This window comes from Anopheles maculipalpis, chromosome X, assembly GCF_943734695.1.
Source record: "Anopheles maculipalpis chromosome X, idAnoMacuDA_375_x, whole genome shotgun sequence".
Lineage (NCBI taxonomy): Eukaryota > Metazoa > Arthropoda > Insecta > Diptera > Culicidae > Anopheles > Anopheles maculipalpis.
In genome coordinates, this window is record NC_064870.1 from 4,447,915 (window position 1) to 4,469,074 (window position 21,160).

At 44.6% G+C, this 21,160-nt stretch overlaps 1 protein-coding gene across 1 annotated transcript in view; it reads right to left on the reverse strand.

The window, feature by feature from the left end:
* The window catches only part of LOC126567383 (histone deacetylase 4), a 171,247-nt gene extending 152,408 nt beyond the window's left edge, over positions 1 to 18,839 (reverse strand). Inside the window, exon 1 of the mRNA XM_050223630.1 lies at positions 18,829 to 18,839. The gene's annotated coding sequence lies outside the window, so the exon portion shown is untranslated. The remainder of the gene's footprint in view (positions 1 to 18,828) is intronic.
* Positions 18,840 to 21,160: the final 2,321 nt, after the last annotated feature.

A 21,160-nucleotide genomic window follows, 5' to 3' on the forward strand; every position in this document is an offset into this window, starting at 1 on the left:
TTGCGATTGCATGATCATAATTTATGTACAGAGTTGATTATAGTAAATTTAAGGGAGGACAATTAATCGATGGGTTGAATTGGTCCATTATAGGTCACTTTTATTTACACTTACTTGGCTTATTTTTCAAAGAGCAAAAAATACTTTATCTTGTTCAAGTAAAATATATTCAACTTCAAGCTCATTCTTCGGCATTGCCAGTTTTACCACCTGTACCAGTCAGTGCAGATGAATATACCATTCGTAATATGCAAAGAATTCAAGTATCGATTGAACAAAAAACTAGCTTTGGGTTACCAGGCATTCATAGTTCAAACATCAAACCAAACAAGCATTCAATAAGCGTTAACAACAGGAATGATCGAAGATAGGCAATGGCAGCTAGGGGATTTTGTTTACATCTCGGATTTTTGATAGATAATCGGCTTTTCTAAAATCGAATCCCGAATACGCCCGATCTAGCTTTCGGTTCCGTTTTGGGTGGATTATTCTCCTACAGGACTAAGGATGAAAGCAAGCAGGCCTTCGCCTTCATACTGCTGGCGCTCAATGCAAGGGGTTGAATCTGGTTTATCATAGTGTTCGTAGACTTCGGCATGAAAACCAGGTTCATTCGTTTTGGATCCTGGCCTCCGACCTATCGATCAGATCGGCAGTGCTATTGACACCCTTGGTTGGCATATTTTTCTCCTGCTGTCAATGTATACAATTTTTTCACCGGTATGTTTACATACTGTCAAAACAAAAGTGTCATCGATTGGAGCGCCGGTAAATTGTTGTTTTGCTACGATTAAATTTTGTTGCCACAAAGAATCTTCAAAATTAATTATACTTCAAATTTAGCTTACTTAAGCATTATTAACTAATATAAAGTGGAAACTGGAATCATCCCGCGAGACAACAACGCAACAGAAAATGGAAAAGGAGATTTAATGTGTAAGTTTTGTGTTGGTAAGTAATTTGTAATTTGTAAGCAATGAATGAACGAAGTAGACGCATTAAACCAGGCCTCATTAGCCATCGTAAATCGAGACCCAAGTGCCCACCAATATGCTCCAACCACCCTATTGGGCCATTATTAAGGCCAATTTGTATCGATAAAACACTGAATAGTGGTTAGTACAAAGCCAATTTTGTTCATCTCATCGTTTTCGTTTAGCTCGCAAAGCGTACATCAGACGATCACGTGTTCTTACGCCACAAACACAAGTGACTCCACGTGAGCATTAGTGTTTAACCCTAACCCTGACACAAACCCATCCCGACCGTATCATAAGCCGAGGATCCATAAACTATTAAGAAATTATCGACACTCCCAGGTGTCGCTGGATGATAGGCCATTTAAGGTAAAGATGCGATCGTTGATGGAGTAATTCTACAAACCCGAACGGCTCGTGCACGTGTTTGGTTGTTTTTGTTTACATAACACCCGTTACGGAGCAGCTGATCGAAACATCGTACGCCACGGATACATCGTCCGGGAGGGATGCGTGTCATGCTGCTCTCAAATATCTGATTTGCTGCATCCCGATTTCCCTTGAAGAACACGAAAACTCGTGTGGGAAAATCCAGAGTTCCCGATACCATAAAACAGGGGGGGAAAAAAAAACACTTGGGACGACTCTTAAAACTTCTGGAGGACATTCGGAAGGAGTTCTGGTGAGAAACAACTTTTCCTGGTGCTTGGTGTTGTTGAGTTCACACTAACGGCTGATTGAATAGTACAGGGTTTACCCGAGATGTGCTAGTAAATGTTTCAGCCATCTCTGAACTCTGCCACAGAGCAGCATTTTTACCTGAGGATTCTATTCGAGAAAATCGAAAGTCCAGTCCGGTCGAGAAAGTGCGAATCCAGCTCTACTTGTAAATTGTTTAACTCGTCTCGAGCATCTTGGAAACCCCTGCCTGCTGACTGTTTCCCACGTAAGCGGCAAGTGTTGATTAAGCTCGCTCTAAGGTTAGCGAAATAGAGAAGCAAAGAAGTATCTTGCATCTGCATCTTTAAACGAACCCCCGACCAACATAAAGATCCCTTGCTGGCTGGTTTTGTATGTGTATGTTGTATGCGTTGCTGACGTAATCAGCGTACACATTCGAAGCTGCTACCCGTTGCAGCTTCCAGCGCTGGGAAGGCAAGGAAAAGCAGGGCTCGCCAATTCGTAACGCACGGTTCTGGTTCTCGCCTCCCTGCTGAACGAAGCGGGGATATTGTGCGAAGCAAGTGTGAGCTGAAAAGTAAGTGGAAGCTGAAAAAAACTTCCCCCGAAGTGTAGAATGCTCAATCCCTCGAACCCCGAAACCGCAGAGACGGCGAAAAGAGTTCCAGCAAATGTGATATGACCTCCGTACTCCGTTGTACTAAATGGGTGAGTAAGGCAACAGGCAAGCAGTTTCTTTTTCTGTTTCTGTTTTATTCCGACACACTTGATTAAGATGTTACAAAAATTTCATTCTCCGCTCCGCTCCCATGGTAGGGGTTGTCGGTGGTGTATACGCACGTCTCCGTAGGTTAGGATCGTCGTCGCAAGCGCCGGAAAACCCGGTGGATGAAAAGATTGGCTCGGCTGAGCAGTCCAGACAGTTGCCTGCCACCGGGCGGTATTGCTACTGTTGGTGGATCTGGTGGTGGAGCTCTCTTCTGATTCCGGCGAGGAACACGACGAGGGCGATCCAGATGATGGCGATGCCATAGGATATCAGCACCACCAAGTGTGCTGCAAGCAACGCTACGCCGTACATCCCGTGGTGTACGAACGAATACACGATCCCGGTTGCGAGCAGCACCAGCACGACCAGCGTCCGGACCAGCTGCAGGCACCGCACCACGGGACGGACCGGCAACCGGTTGGGTGGCTCGCGGTCTCGATCCATGCTGAGCAGTGGTGGCCGGTTGTGGTAGGCGGGCAGGTTCGTTTTCCGGCAGCGTCGGTAGAGGCACGTAGTTCTTCAGTGACCGCAACGGAATCGGTTTGCCCTGTCGGGATAGGAACACGCGTATACGCCTCGGCGGCAGGGACGGTGTCGGTACGGCGAGCAGTACCACTGCAAACATGCAAACTATCGATACAGGGAAATGGCACGCACCGGCAAATGCAACTGTACTTGACGAAGGCACAACACGAAGTACATTGACGGGCTTTGTGGGTTTTAGCAGTGTTTTAGTGGGAGCAAAAAAAAAAAAACAAACAAACAAACAAACGCTGGCCCGAGTACGGCAATCGCAGCAGTATGCGTACGGCGATTTCGTATCGATGGATGTTCGGTTCGCGTTACGCTCGGCAGTGAGTGAGCAGCGAGCGTGAGAGAGAACGAGATCCTTCGTTGAGTGGGGATGAGCCCGAGCCCTCAGCTACATTATTGCGTAGTGCGTCATCCTCAGCCCTTACGACCCAGCTTCGCACACAAGTGCGCCACCGGTGTGCGAGCCAGCAGGAAAAAATACTACGGTTGGATCATTTAACGGCTCTAAAACGGTTTCCATAAAACTAACTCGGGTGAGGTTTTACTGTTTGACATTAGAACGGGGTTCGATGTGATGTGACATTTATTGCGCATGAGTTGAACATCGAAGTGGTATGATCGTTCAGGCTATTCAGGAGCACCGAATGCTCAGCAAATGAGTAATCATGACACGAGCAATAATCGTTTTCCTCTCGCTTACTTTCAGATACACGGGTTTGAGGGCATAGTGGAAACGCCGTACGGCAAGGCGTGAACGATCACCCCTACCCGATGGAAGCATACGATGAAAGCTTGACGCATTGGAACCATGTAGAGGGGGCGGGAGGGGAGGGGGGGGGGAACGTTCTCGTTCGCTACCCCGAAGTTCTCGTCCCCGGCGGTTTTATGGCGGTTATTAAATGTTCGATGGTGATTCTCGCTGCTACGGTCAAGCATTTTACTGCTGACCGGCGTGTTCCTGGTTCTAGAATAGCGTCCAGCAAATCTATTCAACGTGAGCTTCAAGGCTGGGTTTATTGACATGAAAGGGAGGAAATAAATATGATTGCATTTTTTTTTCTCTCTTCTAAAAATAGTTAGGCGAGAAGCGAAGCGAGTGTCAAACTTTGGAAGTATGGAAAATCAATGATCTACATGGGGCGCTTCATCAAGAACAACTTCAAGCTAATAGTCATATATAGATATAACATAATATACGTTTCGAAGCATTTTTTAGGACACTATCCAAGTATGGCAAGAACGTAGGAATGTAAACACAAAACTGACAACACGATGAAGAGACAAGAGAAACCAGAAACTAGAGCTTTGCAGATGTATCTGCTGCTTTTTGGCTTATTGATGACATACTAGGCTCATTGAATGATTTTCGAGACTTTATTATTTATTATGTTCGATTGTCTACCAACAATGGCTTAACATGTTCTTAAATAACAAATCTGAAGAAGAGGTAGAGGGTGCTAGGAAGGATTGTGAAGGAAAGGAAGGAAGAGTTACGAAGACGAACACGAAAGCGAGACAGAGCCCTGATAAAAGGGTCGTTCGAGCCGTAGACAGTGTGGCGTGATGGGATGTATAGAGGAGGTTTATCGCGAAGGCGACGAGAAGGATCGTAAAGGGGGATAGCGAATAGAGGAGACGGGATATCTAGTTCATTTAACAGGAGCCCTGCAATGAAGCTAGCACGGATATGGAAATGTCTTCGAAGCACAAGAAGACGACAGCGGACAGGATAGGGTGGGAGAGCCAGATGATACCGAGACTTGCTGCTAATATGAGGTAGTTAGGCAGGGCTGCCCGCTGGCCGTCCCATGGCAGAATCGATCGGATCGAATCCCATCCGGACCGTTCGTCCGTAGTGAGGACTTGACTAGTAGAATTACTACGTGATATCATCAAGTCTAGGAAACGATTCGATGGCCCGTGTATCTTAGTAGATCGTTACAGCCAGGAAAAAAGGCGCGTCCTGTCGTGTGAACTACTAGACCACACACAAGAAGTAAAAAAACAGGCTTAAGTCAAAGCAACTATGCAGGAGAATTTATGCGAAAATTGTGTAATGCGAGTAGCCTGTGAAAAGACATTGAACTAACCGTTTTGGCGTATTCGAAGTAGACAAATTGCTAGAAACAAATTTAGACACATCATCCCAAAGGATAATTAGAAACTGTCAGCAATATAATTTCGTCGTTCAAGAACGCTTTGAGGATATGCTTGGAGACACATAAAGATATTCACCTTATCACCAATCTGGGCTGATATACAGTGCGTAACAGACTAATAGGGGCCACCAGTTTTCTTCAGAATAACTGGAAATGTTGAAGCGATCGCTAAATGTGATGTACTGGAAAGTTGTAGAGAAATTACAAATACGCTTTTCCACATGTTTTCATATTTTTACGCACACTATTGCAATTTTTTTCACCGGGTTGAAAATTGTCTCAAATATCTTAGCCAAAATTTGATTGTTTTTAGCGTAAATCATGATTTGAAAATTCGGTTAAAAATACAGACAGTAAAAGAGTCTCCCAGGGAACGTCAAAACAATTTTAAACATTTTTTTTGGCAATGTTTTGTGCAAATAGAGAGAGAGAGAAAATATAGAAAACCGAAACTGAACTTAAACTTAGTTTCATACAGTTTTTTATCCATTGTGAAAAGTTGACCAAAACGTGAAATTATTGACTGGATGTTTCTTCTTCCTGTACTTGCTGAACAAAATCGATCGATCGTTCCAGCCACAGAGCTTTGATCCTGTACGTTATTAGGTGGACTTTGAATTTAGAAATTGTTTGTCATTTGTTGGATGGATTGTAAGTAAATTTCTCTTACCTTTTTTTCCATTGCGGATCGAACCATTAGTGAAGGGAACCATTTATCCCTCGGGACAGAATGGTAGGTTGGAATGGTTTTGCAGCTAGGAACAGAACGAACCTAACAACGGAACGAAAAGTGCCCTACAGTAGTTGACAGTCTAATCTTCTCTTCTACACAACAATATTTTGGGCCAAAGAGCCGTTCCCTTGGAGAGCAACGCATGTTGCTCAAAAATTAATGTTTTATTTATTTATTATTCAGTGCGATGACACTTCATCGTATTGTCTAAATTAAATGAATGTTTTAGTGGATTGGAGTGGAAGAAACAAATAAAAAAAAGCCATTGAGTTCTGAAGCAATGGAACGAAATTCTCGTTCTACTACTAAGGGACGGTCCACAAATTACGTAACGTTAAAATTGGATTTTTTTTACACTGTCCTCCCCCTCCCCCCCCCCCTCACTATCGCTAATTTTAATGTTGTAAGGGACCCCTGCACCCTTAAAAATTAAATTAAAAATGTTTGAGTATGACGGCTCTACGCTGTTTTGTCAACACCGCTTGTGATGGTTATGTTATTAACAACTAGGCATTTCCAACCTGTTATTTGTCTTATACCGGGTAGCATCGAACATTTACTAAATTTAATTTAATTTTAATTTTAAGTTTTAGACTAAATGCCAAGTTGATAAAACTTTTTATCGCAAATACTACGAAAGTGGTTGATCCGGAAGGTAGAAGTGACAGGGACGCCGGTATTAACACGGCAGGTAGTTTGTAAATGCTTGTCTTTACCAAAGAGAAGTGATACAAAAAACGACGAGACATTGGACAAAGGGCTATAAAAATTGATTATTATCAAATAATGTTACAATAATGTTTTTAGCACTCGCCGTAAATAAAATAAATGAGTGCCGAAATTTGGCTACATTCTAGCACTCTGTTGCGTAACACAAAGTGGACTCCCATCCTCCCCCATTGTGTAACAAATCGTAACGCTAGAGGGTACACACCTCCCTACCCCAATCTTCGAACGTTACGTAATTTATGGACGCCCCCTAGCCATCCTTCAAGTGCGAGCCGACCACGGACGCTCACTTTCTCAGCTTTCTGGGACGTTGACCATCGAGGAGGATACGTTTCATGCTTGATCGTGCGTTTAATTCGCATGATGTCGTGGTTTATGCCGAATCATTATCCTGACTCCAAGATTTGTAGTTGTAGTTGTAGCAAGGAGATTCTGTTTGATTTCGCCAAAGCGGTGGGAATCTTCCTTTGATCCTCTCCGCTCTTCTCAGGAGCGATAAACTTTTGGTGCAGGCGATCTAAAGTCGTAACTGGCGACCTTGCCGTTGGCGGAATGGCTCGATTCGATGCTGCAGTAAGCGGACAAGGTTATTGTGTCTATCGGCTCCATGAACTGACTAGGTTAGGTTTGGGAGACGTGAAGTTGTAGCTTCACAAAGCTGTAGTGGCCTTTTCGACTCGTGCGTTCTGCCGCACGTTCTTGGAAGCCATTACCCCGTCTCTATCTCCTGGAACCAGAGAGGACAACAGCATCAGAACATAACCGGGCAGCAACAAGGTGTGCTTGAACTGAGGGAAAAGGAATCCTTCCATCTCTACCATCCATATAGATTACGATAAGATTAGATTTTCGGTCGTTCGATAAAAAATCGGTATTTTGTTAGATAATTTTTGTGCATGTTTTTATTGAAGTAGACTTCGACATTAACTGTCTTGGAGTGTCAAGTGCAATAGTGTTATCGTTAGGAGGAAATTTGGAATGATCTGCTTTCCCCAGTGCAGTGTACGGATCGGTTCATGCATCGTTCGGCATCATGCGGAACAGGGCCCATATGCAGACGAACAGCAGCACGAGCCCCAGCAGGGTATCGCGCAGCAAAATCATGTGCTCCGAGTACTCGAAACGCCGGTAACGCTCGTTCCCACGCCAACGATTGTTGGTGACCTGATAGCCGAACGGGCGTATGACGGCACGGGTTTTGCGGAATCGCTTCATCTGGATGAAGCGACCTTTACATCGAGTTATCGGTTTGCGGGCGCTCGTCATCTTGCGTTTTGGAATCCGCAACTGTATGAGAAGTCACCAAAAAAAAAAATAACAAAAAAAAAATGGAGAAGAAATATATAGATTTAGCTAGAGGTACAGGTGTGGCGAATGCTGTGCTCTTGTACGAAAAATAATTTAAGTTTTTTTTTATTCCGGTAGAATGGCACGAGAAATGAAGCTGCCTCGTGAAAAGGGGCCTCGTAACAGGGAGTGTCGTGTTGGCAAAATTTGCTGTAGTGGCTTTTTTTTTGCATGGATTCGTTGTGTCTCCCTTCCTTCCTACCTCGCTTAACGCTTTTATTTTGATGGTGTGGCCAAGGGCCTCCAAAAACAGCGTCAGCATCCGCTTAATCGCTCGCTCTTTCGCCTTGCTGTCTCGCTCTTCATTCATCTTGCTCGCTGCGATGAATCACCCATGGGAAGATAACAGTCTGTTTATCGGAAAAATTTTGCTTATTTGACATAATTCTTCCACTATACCAAAGTAACGAATCGCTTCTAAATTTTAAGCTTTTAAAAAAAGATTTCATTTAAATTGAATTATTTTAGATTTTAAGAATCAAGTCGACACTAGCAATACGGCCATTCTAACGGAATAAAAAATTAAACCAAAAGTCAAGTCGCCACCTTTCACTTACCGTAGTCAATGGTAATCCTCTGGTTGAATGCTTTCTTTTCTTTTTTTTTTTGTTTGGAAAAAGCCTCCGCTTCGCTTCTAACACGGTTCGATGCAGAGCAATTGCAGGCTGGCATAGACAAAAAACGCACTCACACCCACTTAAAAACACTGCAAAACGGTGAGAAACGTTGTTTGAACACTTTCTGCTCCGGATCGTGTAAACAAAGCTGTCGAAAGCTGGGACTCACACCGGTGCGTGCGTACGACGACTGACTGCAAAAAATTGGTCTCGCATCGTACAGATTCCCGATGGAGACGTTGAACTCACACCCAAGTGTTCAACGCTCCCCCATGCTCCCCATGTGCGGCGTACGGAGGAGAGCAACATGAACAAAGTCTGATGCAAGGTTTACACTGTAGCCTATTATGCTGCATAGAATTTAAGGGTCGGTACGTGCCATCTGTTGGTGCATTTAATGCTGTTAAATGTTTATAAAGTTATTAAAGTCAATTGCTTGCAGCTATTTTTAAGGAAAATGTGTTGCGTTTATTTGAGCACACACACTCGTTTGAGACATTAGTTTGCTATATTCCGCGACAGATAATTATCCACAAAAACTAAAAATTCATGAACATAATGGGCTTTGGCCTTACGAGATGAGTTTGACAGGCCTGGTGTAATAGAAATGCCGAATTTGCGAAATTGAATTGTCACCAACACTGCAGCATTCCAGCAAAGGGGTGTGCAGCGGCAGAAGAACCAGACGATGCGATGTCTGGCCATCGGAATATGGCAGTTAAGAACAAAAGCTACCGTATTGTACACAAACACACGCATGTACTAATGAATAATCATGATAGAGAGAAAGAGAGAGAAGAGAGAGTGAAGAGAGATTCGATGTAGATTCGATTGGTCATCACGGGGAAAGATTTCGAGAATTGGCTGACAGCATTGTGAACTCCAAATACAGTTCTGAGCATAACTATACGATTATTTGTTTTTTTTTTTTAAAGAATAAAACAAAAAGCAGAAGGGATCGCTACGATTGATGTTCTGGAAAGTAGTGAAGATCAAAGATTTCAACGATCGTTCGATCAGACGATTAGAGGGATTAGAGTTTGAGCATTGATAGTCTCTCTACCGAAGGCTAGGCCTTATTGTCCCAAATGTTCCCAATGCTAACGGTCCCAATGCCAATCTCCGGTCTCGTCGAAGGGCCTTTGGATCTTAGTTGATTCGAAGTCCCGTAGGTTGTTAGGAGGGCAACATGGTGAACAGAGGCTTGTTGAGGTTTGAAGTCACAACAATTTTTCCAGTATAATACGACAGTCAGGTTGAGGACCAATGCGACCTGCTTGCCGGATGCTCTAAACTCGCCATTTTCGAGCGGCGAATGCTAAGGACTATCTTCGGCGGAGAAATGGCGAGCAGGGCGTTTGGTGGAGCTGATATTCTAACGGATACGATGGCTGGAGGTGCTCTTCAGCGCGTAGAGGAGCACAGTGGGCCCGTTGGCTGGATCAAGTGGAGTCAAACCCTGTCCGGAGATTGGATGCAGCCGTGGATCGAGGACCGAGTTTCCTGGTAACGGATTGGCGACCTGGCCACGCGACGTGCTCAACCCTGAGGAGGCCAAAAAGGAGAAGAAGAAGCATCGGAACGGAACGACCAAACAAGGGAACGGTACTATTTTGCTGGGATCCGAAACGGAATTATTTACAGTCAATCTAAATAGATATTTAAAGAAGTTTGAGTAAAAAAGGGCTCGGTGAGTGCCTAAAGAATCCTTCTTAAGAGCAATCACCAAAAAGCTTCCGCGATACCCGCTTCAAAACCAATGTTTTGCATTGAAACAAATAATTAATAATAAATTATTTGCAACATTGTAGTAAATGGAGGCGCCCAGTGCATGAAATTTGAAATTTTGACTAGAAATTCGTTTCGCGTGAGTTAGCTGCGGAGAATTTTTCTTATGTACAATTGTTGTAAAATTTTCTGAATCGGTCTTAATACTGTTTTTAACATTTATTTCTTCCGATTTTCCATCTCATGCGTGCGTGATACAATTTTTTGAGTATTTTTTTCTCGACGCCATGTTTATTTACTATCTTTTTGGCATATTAGGAGGGAGCACCCTCCCCTTGTACTTTATCACGAGCTTGAGACGTTTCTCAAACGAATCGCACGCGGCACGCACCTGTTCCATCGGCATTTCGTCCCAGAGCTTGTAAATAATGTTCTAGAATTGGTCGACTGTGTTCACTTTATGCTCGCTTTGCTTGGCCAGCCTGTATGACCATACATAGTAATCAAGGGGATTGATACCCGGGGAACTGGGTGGCCATGACGTCTTATGTAGAAAACCCGTCAAATTCTCCAGACACCACGCTTGGACGATATTCACCGTGGGGGGCCGGAGCGCAGTCTTGTTGGAAAATGTAAGGATCCTTCCCGTAGAGATCGTAGCAGTGCCGGAGCCACCACCTTCTCTAGAACCTCGGTTTTGTAGTACGCGGCGTTAATTTTGACGTTTTTTCTCAATAATAACCAGTTGGAGCTTCCCACGCCTGGATACGGCCCCCCAAACCATCACCGACGCGGCATTCTGGAACCGTAGGATGTTTATTTGGGCCTGGGGGATGCTGGCCAACCGTCGGCGCCCACAGTCGATCGTTTTGAACATTGTGCGGCTGTTCCAAAACGAAGAGTTTCTCATTAGGAAAACACGAACTCCTGACCTGCGTGCTGCGTCCAGTCTCTTCTTCTTTGCAGCTTCCGTTACTCCATGTACTTTACGTTTCTTCTACGGCTTGTACCCTAGGTCCTTGCGTCATAATAGTGTCAGTCGTACCGATTGACACATTCAGGTTAGTAGCAGTCTTCCGGATCGAGTGGGTCATTTCTCGACGGATCTGCTCCCTCACCACGTTGATGATTGCTGGCGCGTCGTAGCCGTACGCGGCCGCCCGTATCTTGTACGGTCCTTGGTCAAGCCCATCTTCCAGTACCGACAGATGGTAGTATAGATAAAATTCCGCTTCACTACGTGAGATTTCAATCGCCGGGCTGCTCACCTCCCACAAGCAATTTTACTAAAAAATCGCGGGACTGTGGAGGTGCTGCACTGGCCGTGGCTAGGTTAATGAGGACGGCACCAGCCTGCATTCTTCCATGCAGGCATTATCATTTGAGGATCAATTAACTCTCCGTCGCAGCCCGGTGGTGTAGGTGACATCGGCGCCGGACTTCAAACGGCAGGACCGGGGTTCAAATCCCATCCCGGACCGTTCCCCCCGCAGTGAGGACTGACCATCCAACTACGTGGTATCGGCAAATCTCGTAAGTCATACGATGGCTGGTGTGACCTAGATGGTCGTTAAGCCAAGAAGAAGAAGAAGATGTAGAAGGACAATGGCCACTACATTGGCAAGTGCTACGAACTGTGATCATCGTGTAGCGAATTAGATTCGTCAGGCAGACAAACAGAAGCGGCAGGGTGGGCCCTAACTAGGATGGAGTGAGGCCGGTTCATGCGTCCACCAGAACGGCCAGGACCAGATTGCGAAGCGGCCGTATCGTCCGACAAATAAGTAAGTAACGCCCAATGAAATACTTGAGTTTTTTTTAGAAATTTTACAAGTTTATCCGTTCCTATTCTACGGATGTGGAATGCTTGAAACAATTTAAAAATAAAACGGAATCCTTAATCACTGAAGCCAACTGAAAAAAGCTGAAAGATGTGTGTAAAGTTGACGAAAGACATATCAACCCAAAACACAGCTCGAAGGTAGCAGATGGACAGCAATTTCGCCCTATTAAGTCGAACGCAAATTGCGCATGTCAACCGGAAGCTGTCGCCGATTCTCCCGGGATTTCTCAAAGGCGGAGCAAGGACAAAATGAACCAAATTCGAGACTACGTGAAAGCGAACATTATCGAAACATGCAAATAGAACATATGTATGCAAGTTAGTGTATATTTATTGCCAGTAACGGAGATCTTGCTGGCAGGTTAAACACTACGAACACATCCGCTCAGCCTGGGCTCGCTACGGCAGGAATGCTTGCTTCGTCCATTTAGATAATATCAAACAACTTGTACAGCAGAAATGTGTAGAGGATCAGCCCGAAGCTAACAAACAGCAGGCAGTCCAGGATGATTATTTCTGGCGTGAAATCGTGCTCCGGCTGCCCTCTCGGAGCATGATTGTTGTGCCGATTGCTAACCTCGTAAGCGTACCGGGATACGATGCACTCCTTTTTTTTGGATTTCTTCACCTTTAGGACATTAACCTTGTAATGTCCCATGCGGGAGCTGCACTGCGTCATGGTTCGATGTATTGTTCGGTAGGATGTTTCGGCTTGAAAAAGAAGAGAAGAGTTTCCGATTAAAAGAGCAGACAGCTATGGCGGGATTAATGGAGAGATAGAGTTAGAAATGTCGACGACAGAATCGAATCGAAACAGCCGTCTAGTAGGCGTTACAATCAGGCTTGCAGAGAGTGTATTGGTATAGTGCAACGTATCTCTGTATTGGTGCCGCTCATCGAAGGGCCATCGGAAGCAGTAGCTCCGACATTTGCATTTTCAAGAATTTTCTAATTACAAGCTGACGGATGTGGCTCTGTAACGCGAAGCGACGTCTGCCTCTCTGGATGCTTGAAATTTAAAAGCAGCTCTGCTATTAACAAAAGCGCGAGAAAGCAATACGTAATGATTGTCCTGCAAACAGAGAGAAAAACACAAACTTCACTTTATACGGATACGTTCTTTTCCTTCAGGCAGGGTCTAATCAGAAAGTCTTAAGCAATTCAATTAAAAATTGAAGCAAAACCACAGACTCACCGGGTGCGTGCGCGCTCCGGCTTGGTTCGGCTGAAAGCAGGACACAAATGACGTGAATCGCCGATACTAGTCGCACACACACACTTTAACATTGACGGACGGCAATATTAACCCATTCTGTCAAGCACACCGACTGACAGTACGTACGAGCCAAAAAGAAAACCACCAAGAAGAGTTCAGCAAACAACGAAGAGGTTCGCGAAAAATAGCCCAACCTTGGGACGGTTTCTGGTGTTATCGGTTTGTACAAGTGGAACGATACTGCTTATCAACTTCCATTCCTGGTAGGAAGCCAAGCCGTAGGTATATTTACCTGAACTTTCGATCGGTTTCGGTGCGTGCTGCTACCGGATCGGTACAAGGACGCGGCGAACTGTCGCTACTCCTTACTTGCTGCCGTTGGATGTCGGTGTGAAGGCGTCTCGTGCAGCGAATCGGTACGAAAGTGTCCAGACAAAACCGGAACCGCAGCAATTTACGGTAGAAACGGGTTTTGTGCGTTTTGCACTGCTCTCAATTTTCACCGTTCGTCGCTAGCTGTCAAAGTGCGCTTTGAGCTCTTTTTGAGCTGTCAATTGCTCAAAGTGCTCTTTCCCCCACTCCCCAAGAACATTTTCTCATTCTCGCGCACACGGGCACACGCTCGTTTCGTCTCTCTCACGCTCGCTCGCTCTCCTCTTCACTTGCGCTTCTGGGCGAATTTTTCATGCAAATAATTTTCCAACAAAAATCTCTCTTCGCTGCGTGTGCGGTTTGCTGGACTTATGCTGGTCCGTCGCAGCATGGTTCGCCTCGGTCAGTCCCACAGCGTGCGTCTTTTGTAGTGGTTTCCGCGACCGTACATACCGGTGTACCCTTTCGCTTGCTGGGGGTGTCCAGTTTTTTTTTATTATTATTTTTGAAAAAGAAACTGTTACCGGCCTGCCGATCCAACGTTACACAACGGTACAGAACGGCAATCTGTCCATTCTTCTGCGAGCTGTCAAGCATCAAATTGCAATAATTCCTTCACACTTTTGTTTTATTACATACAACCCTATTTATGTGTGTTTTTTTTTGTTTTGCTCCACAACAGCTGTCTGCTGACGTACCAACGAACCGACCTATACTCGAGGATGGCCACTTATGAGACAGTGTACACGGTGATTGCTCTAGTAGTGATGTACATCCACGTCTATTGGGTGTTCATCGTGATCAAGATCGTTGCAATAATATGGAATTTTTTGGTGGATGTTGTGGCTATGGACTTTTGACCAGTCGGTGACCGGATCCAGCCGGTAGATACCAGTGAATCATCCCACCAGGATGAGAGGAACATGACGATTTTGAACGCTTCCAGGAGAGCCTGAGATTGCAAGAATTTCACTGCACAACTTCAAAATTCGTTGAATAAAAATAAAAATGTTCGATTAAAAAAAAAAATCCCAATTTTTCTCTTCAGTAGTTTATGGTGTAACGGAACGGTTAAATGGGGACATTCATTAAGCTTTCCCATTAAGCTGCTTTGATGGTATGTTATTTGGTTCATTCCTGTTCGCACTTCTCACTTCGCGTCGTTTTTGGTCACAATTTTCTCGCACCACTAATTGTGCTCGGGTGTGCAGGTGCGGCCTACTATCGTTCACATAGGATTGCCTCTGTGTGTGTGCGTGTATGGATAGGAGAAAAGGTGTGTATAGGTGCAATACTAAGTGGCCGGACACGATTAGTCTTGCCAATCACTAGACCTCAACGCACGCACGACGGTAAGTTTGCTTGTGAAAAATTTGTTCCGCAGCGAAATGAAAGAAGTTCTAACGTGAAGTTTACTGTTTTTGCTGGACGATTATATCTGGTAGCTGACCTACGCTTTAGATATTAACCGAGTCGTTAATAAACCACAAGCATCCAAGGGCTACAGACGCCGCGTCGGGCTTCAGTCGCGCTGAGAGCTGAACGCATCAACGAATTCCCTTTTTGCCGTGGCAAACACTCCTGGTAAGTAGCCATTGTGGCAAATATTGTTCCATCAGAGATTGTGCAAATGCTTTTTCCCGGTGTCACTCCGTTCTCCAACACCAATCCAGACGTAAGGCAGTAGCACGACACCGAAAGAAAATCACCATGGCAACGACCCAATGACAAAACCCGCCTACTAAGGCAAATTTGTATTTGGAGAAAAAAAACCTTCCGTGTAGTGGTGGTTATTAAGGCAATTTTGGCAAAAAGGAACGCTGTTACATCATTGCTTCGGTTCAACTGTTGTGTGCATTCGACGAACAGCATCATAACCTCAACTTACATATGTTTGAAGTGTTAATCCTTACATAACTTTTCTTTTTAGTGCATTATTCTATTATTCTGCAAGCTTGCTTCCTGCCAACAAGAAGAAGCCATGAAAGGTTCTCATATGTGTCGCTACAAAGTAAGCGTATCCAAGGTGAAGAAATCACGCAAGAGGCGTGCCGCCCGAAAGGCAGTGGTTAAGGGCAACGATAGCGCTTTGTGGCTCAATCCGTTAGATGGCCATCGTCCGGTGTACCGACGCGTAGTGTACTCGGAGGAGATTAAACAGCTGGCCGAGGCGATGGGCCGGCTGTGTAACATTTTCGTCACCGCTTGGCTGATGTGGGAGGGATATACCTATTGGAACCCCTCAGATCGCGTTGAGACTGAATAGGTTAATGGAGAAAGCGCAACACGGAATGTCTTGCTAATTAATAATCAATTTGTTTGATTCCAAAGAATTTTCCACCCTATTTTAAGTCTTTGCATGATGACATGATACCTAGGTGTTTGTTAGTAAGAATCGTTGTTTAATAATTAATTCGTCCACCGAGAACGGTTTAACGAGGCAAACACGCTTGCAATGGCTAAGACGCTTTACAAGAACAAAGCAAAGAACTTTTAAATTGGGACATAAACATCGTAAAACCAAACTGACACGAACATTGATTGAAACGCCTAATCATGGCCTTAAGCGGGGCGTTAGTACCGTATACTGTGTTAGCGCAAGCTTCGTGCAACATTTGTCGGTGTCTTGATACCGGTCGCGGGACAGCAAAAGAAATCCTACTTACTAGTGATGGATCATCAATGGTTTCTAGTAACAGGTTGGCTGATAAGTCCCCGATCTGACACATAGATGGCGCCGCTAGTATTAAATGCATATTTTTATATAGCACCAACCTTCAAATGATTCGTGTCAAAATTTGACGTCTGTATGTCAATTAGTTTGTGAGACAGAGCGTCTTTTGCCAAGCAACTTTTGGTTGCTTAACGAACGAAAAAAGAACGAAGAAGAAAAAAGTGTTGTTCCACCAAGACAACGCACCGTGCCACAAGTCATTGAGAACGATGGCAAAAATTTATGAATTGGGCTTCGAATTGCTTCCCCACCCCCACCGTATTCTCCAGATCTGGCCCCCAGCGATTTTTTGTTGCTCTCAGACCTCAAAAAGATGCTCGCAGGGAAAAAATTTGGCTGCAATGAAAGAGGTGGTCGCCGAAACTGAGGCCTATTTTGAGGCAAAACCGAAGGAGTACTACCAAAATGGTATAAAAAAATTGGAAGGTCGTTATAATCGTTGATCGCTCTTGAAGGGAACTATGTTGAATAATAAAAACGAATTTTGACAAAAAAATGTGTTTTTCTTTGTTAGACCGGGGACTTATCAGCCAACCTGTTAGTAGTCCTGCTATAAAGATAACCTGAGCTCTGTTGCGCCTGACTTCTAACGTTTCTAGGCCCAGAAGAAGACAACGTTGATTATAGGGTGGTAGTAAGGATCCGTCTGCCCAACCTAGTCGTCTTATAGATATAACAGTCTAAGGACAAGTCACAATAGAACAGTATTCTAACATCGGGCGAACCAACAAACAATACAGAGATTTTAGACAATATGGGTCATTAAACTCCCTGGTCGAATTAAACAGTATACCGAGTGTTCTATTTGCGCGGTTAATAACGCTGTCTTAGTGATGCTGAAAAGTCAACTTATCGTCAATCAAAACGCCTAGGTCACGCATTTCTTTAGTTCTCGCTATCTTGACGCTATTTATCTGATATTCGTACCTAACAGGTGAGCGCGTCCGAGTGAAAGACACCACAAAGCACTTTTCTGTACAAACCGTCAATGAGTTCTGGACGCACCACAGGTTAAAAACAGTAATAGCATATTGTAGTCTCTCACAGTCGTCAGTAGTTTTTACAGGCATAAACAATTTCACGTCGTCAGCGTACAGAAGGTAGGTATCGTCAGGTAACACAGAACACAGATCATTGACAAACAGGACAAATAGAAGCGGTCCCAGATTGGTTCCTTGTGGAACCCCTGAGGTGCTGGTGAAAGGACGAGAGGTGTGTTGGTCAAATTGAACGCGATATGTGCGGTTTGGGAGGTTTGAGCTCAGCCATGCTGTGATTTTGATGGAGAAGCCTAACAAATGGAGCTTACGGAGTAGTATTTCATGGGATATACTGTCGAAAGCTGCCCTTAGGTCAGTGTAGATACAGTCCATCTGCCGTCCAGTTCGCACACTCGGATACAAATCGCACCAAATTTGTCGAGGTGGAACGCTTGGGCATAAAGCCGTGTTGTTCCTTCGCAATGTAGCAGGCTGAAGCATGCAATCTCGATTCGCGAACCATTATCTCCAAAACTTTCATGCATGCGCACATGGATGTGATGACCCCTGTAACTGATAGCGAGACGCTTGTCCCCTTTCTTATACAGCGGTACCATCCACGAAGAATCTCTTTCGAATCTGCTCCCTGTTCAAGGAAGCCACGTGCATCGAAAACTTGCGGATAAAAATCTTAACAGTCAAGGCTCACGTCGTCCACCGTTGTCACCGTAAAGTACCAGGACAATTTAGGGTGGTTGCTGATCGACTCTTTCCAAAGCCAAATTAAGGCTGCCTTTTTCGTGTAAGATTTTATACAGCAAGAACCCTCAGAGGACAAGCTCCCTTGGACGATGATGCCTATCGGGCGATAGCGTTTTTTGACAAACGAGGTGCCTTTGATGAAACGTAGGCCAACGACGTCTTGACAGATAAATCACAATGATGGATTCCACGACGCGCGTAGTAAGCTGCTGCCTTGTATAAGGGGCAGTGGCGGATTAGGGCCACCCATGGCCCTAAATCTGCAACTCATAAGACGCCTCGTGTTGTGTAAAAGCCCTGGAGACATCAAGAAGCCCGCTTTCAGTATGTTAGGCGTGTGTCCTCAGGTATATTAGCTGCGACAGGGATAGAGCTGTCAAGTCAAGTTTCAAAACATTTTTTTTTGGAGTATTTGAGTAATGTCCTAGAGGCTAGCAAATGTTTTACAAAAACGGGGCCAGGAGGCTCGCGGATCAGGGGAGCCTCGTTGGCTAGAGCCCCTTCATGTCTCCCCCCCCCCCCTCCCTGTCGGCGCTCGCACGATACAAGGGGGATGGTGGTGTTGGGTCTCGATATCCATTCTGTCAAGGAGGACCTACCAAACACTGGGTCATTGGTCATTGCTGGGTCATTGGCTGGGTGGCGACAGTTAAAGAAAAACATATCCTTCGGATGTCGCAAAGCGTGCAATAATTAAACGGTTTCCCAGTTCTGTTTCGGAGCACATACATTTACGTTGTTCATGCTCTTCGCAAGGTTTTATTATTTCAAATGTATTGTTGACAAAATTATCTGCATATGGCTGCATTCAGCGTGTGTGTGTGTCTGTGTGGGTATGTGTTTATATAATTTAAATGTGAGTTTCTTAATCAATATAGAGAGCTCCCTAAAAATCCTTGAACAGCAGTTCCTTTTTATCTCGCATTCTCTCTCTTTCACTCCCTCTCTCTCTCTCTAGCTCTCTCGCTCTCTTCCTCATCATTACAATTAATATGTGACTCTGCACAAGTATATAATATTTAAATAAAACATATAGATAAACGTTCCACATAGCATTTTGTTCGCCGCGAAGAGCTTGACAGTTGTTTTTGGGGCTTCGGCTTTCTAATGACCTTGCTTCTCTTGCTTTGCCCTTAAAACATCACTTTTGAATAAGGACACTGGGGAGAGTGAATGTATAATTAAGAGCTAAAAGCTAGTCTTAGGGCTCAAGAAAAAAAAATGTAGACAAACGCCTAGAAAACGGCCCAACAAACGTTTTTTTTTTGTCTTCAAATATCTTATGTGCGGTACAATTCTGCAAAAGCTGCTGTAAAAGTTGGAAGAGAATTTGGCAATCTTTGCCAGGTTCCAATTTTCAAAAGCTACTAGACTACTTGCTAGACCTCACCTCTATGCTGTTAAACCTTTCCTGTCTGTCAAATTCTCATATTGTTAGTTAGCGCGCAGTCCCAGAAAAAGGGGATCAGGGGTGGGGTTTTTCCTCCAAAAAAAAAAAAAAAAAAGAGCCATTGATGTTAGGTCTTTGCAGGGTCTTGGTTCGTATTGGAAGCTCATTACGAGTCATTAACGTCATATTTTTCCTTCTTTTTCTAATTCAGGATGTCCTTCAAACGTGTCGATTCCGGTCGTGACAAAGAACAGCAAACAAATAGAGCGACTCGATTATGATTCTTCATGATTCTTAATACGCTTTTTTAAGGACTTTATCCTTAACAAAAACAAAAACCGCTAACCCGAACACTATCCTTTCAGTAATGCTCAACAATATGTTAAATCGGAAGCACAAAGCCAAGGCAGGGGGAAGGGGGGGGGGAAGGGGCGGGGTGGATGGGAGCTATAGGATTGCCTTAGAAGGGAGGGGGATGGAAGGGGTTTGGGAAAGGCAAATTGAAATCTACCGAAGGTGTCCACTTGCAAACTGTGGTCCGAAATGTTTACACACTCTAATGACTGCTGATATTCGTTTTCGGGGGCGCCCATCTAATAATCAAATCTGCTGCGCAGCAGCATATAAAGCCTAGCATTATCTTGACTGTTTTAAATGTGTGTGTGTGTGTTGTTTTTTCGGTACGCAGAAAAATAATACATACAAAAAAGAAAAGATAAACATTATTACGGGGACAAAAGCATTAAGAAAAAAAAAACACGCAAAGGAAAAAGAGAAATAAAAAAAGGAAAGAGAGAAAGAAAGAGAGAGAAAAAAAGAAGAAGCAAAAGAGAAAATTGAGATAATTATATGCAGTAAAAGAAGGAACCGAAACACCGCCAAACGAAACCAAAGCAAGGTAAAAGAAAATCAGCAATAGGATAGGAAATTCGAGATAAATCGGCACAACGGATCAAAACAGAAAACGAATAGTGGAAATAAAAGGGGGGAAACGAAAGAGCGAACGAGTGAAGAAATGTGTTTGGGGGAGGGTCCTTTTTGGGATGGACCCGGCGTTAGTCAATCGTGTCAGCAAGCAAGTGCGTACCGGGCGGGAAAACACGGGGGGTTTTTTTTTTGTTTTTGTTCGGGAAAATGTGAGGAAACACAACATGACGTAAGGAGCTTCGAACGTTGTCTTGTGTGAAGGACGGGGCAAAGGAAGTGGGGAAGGTCCGTCCGTCGAGGATTCAAGTGGCGAAGAAGTCCGTGTCCGTGGCGTGCGTCTTCTGTTTGCGAAATTCTGTTCGCTTGAGCGTGAATATGGACGAAGCGTTTTTGGGGCTCGGGCAGACCCGTCGGAAGGAGGTACCAGGTAGTGGCAAGTGGGAGGGTTTCAGGGAGAGGGGGGGGGGGAGGGGTGGTATAGGAGGTTTGTAGCACTGGTCGTCGCATTTGTTTTTCGTCGTCGGCTGTCGGGTTTGCTTTTATTGGTTTGAAGTGGTTGTTTGTTGCTGAATCGTTCCAGGATGCTGTTCCTGCAGGGTCTTTGCAGGCTCTCTGTTATGGTTGTTGATGCAGTTTCACACACCGTCCGTTGCTCGTTTTCG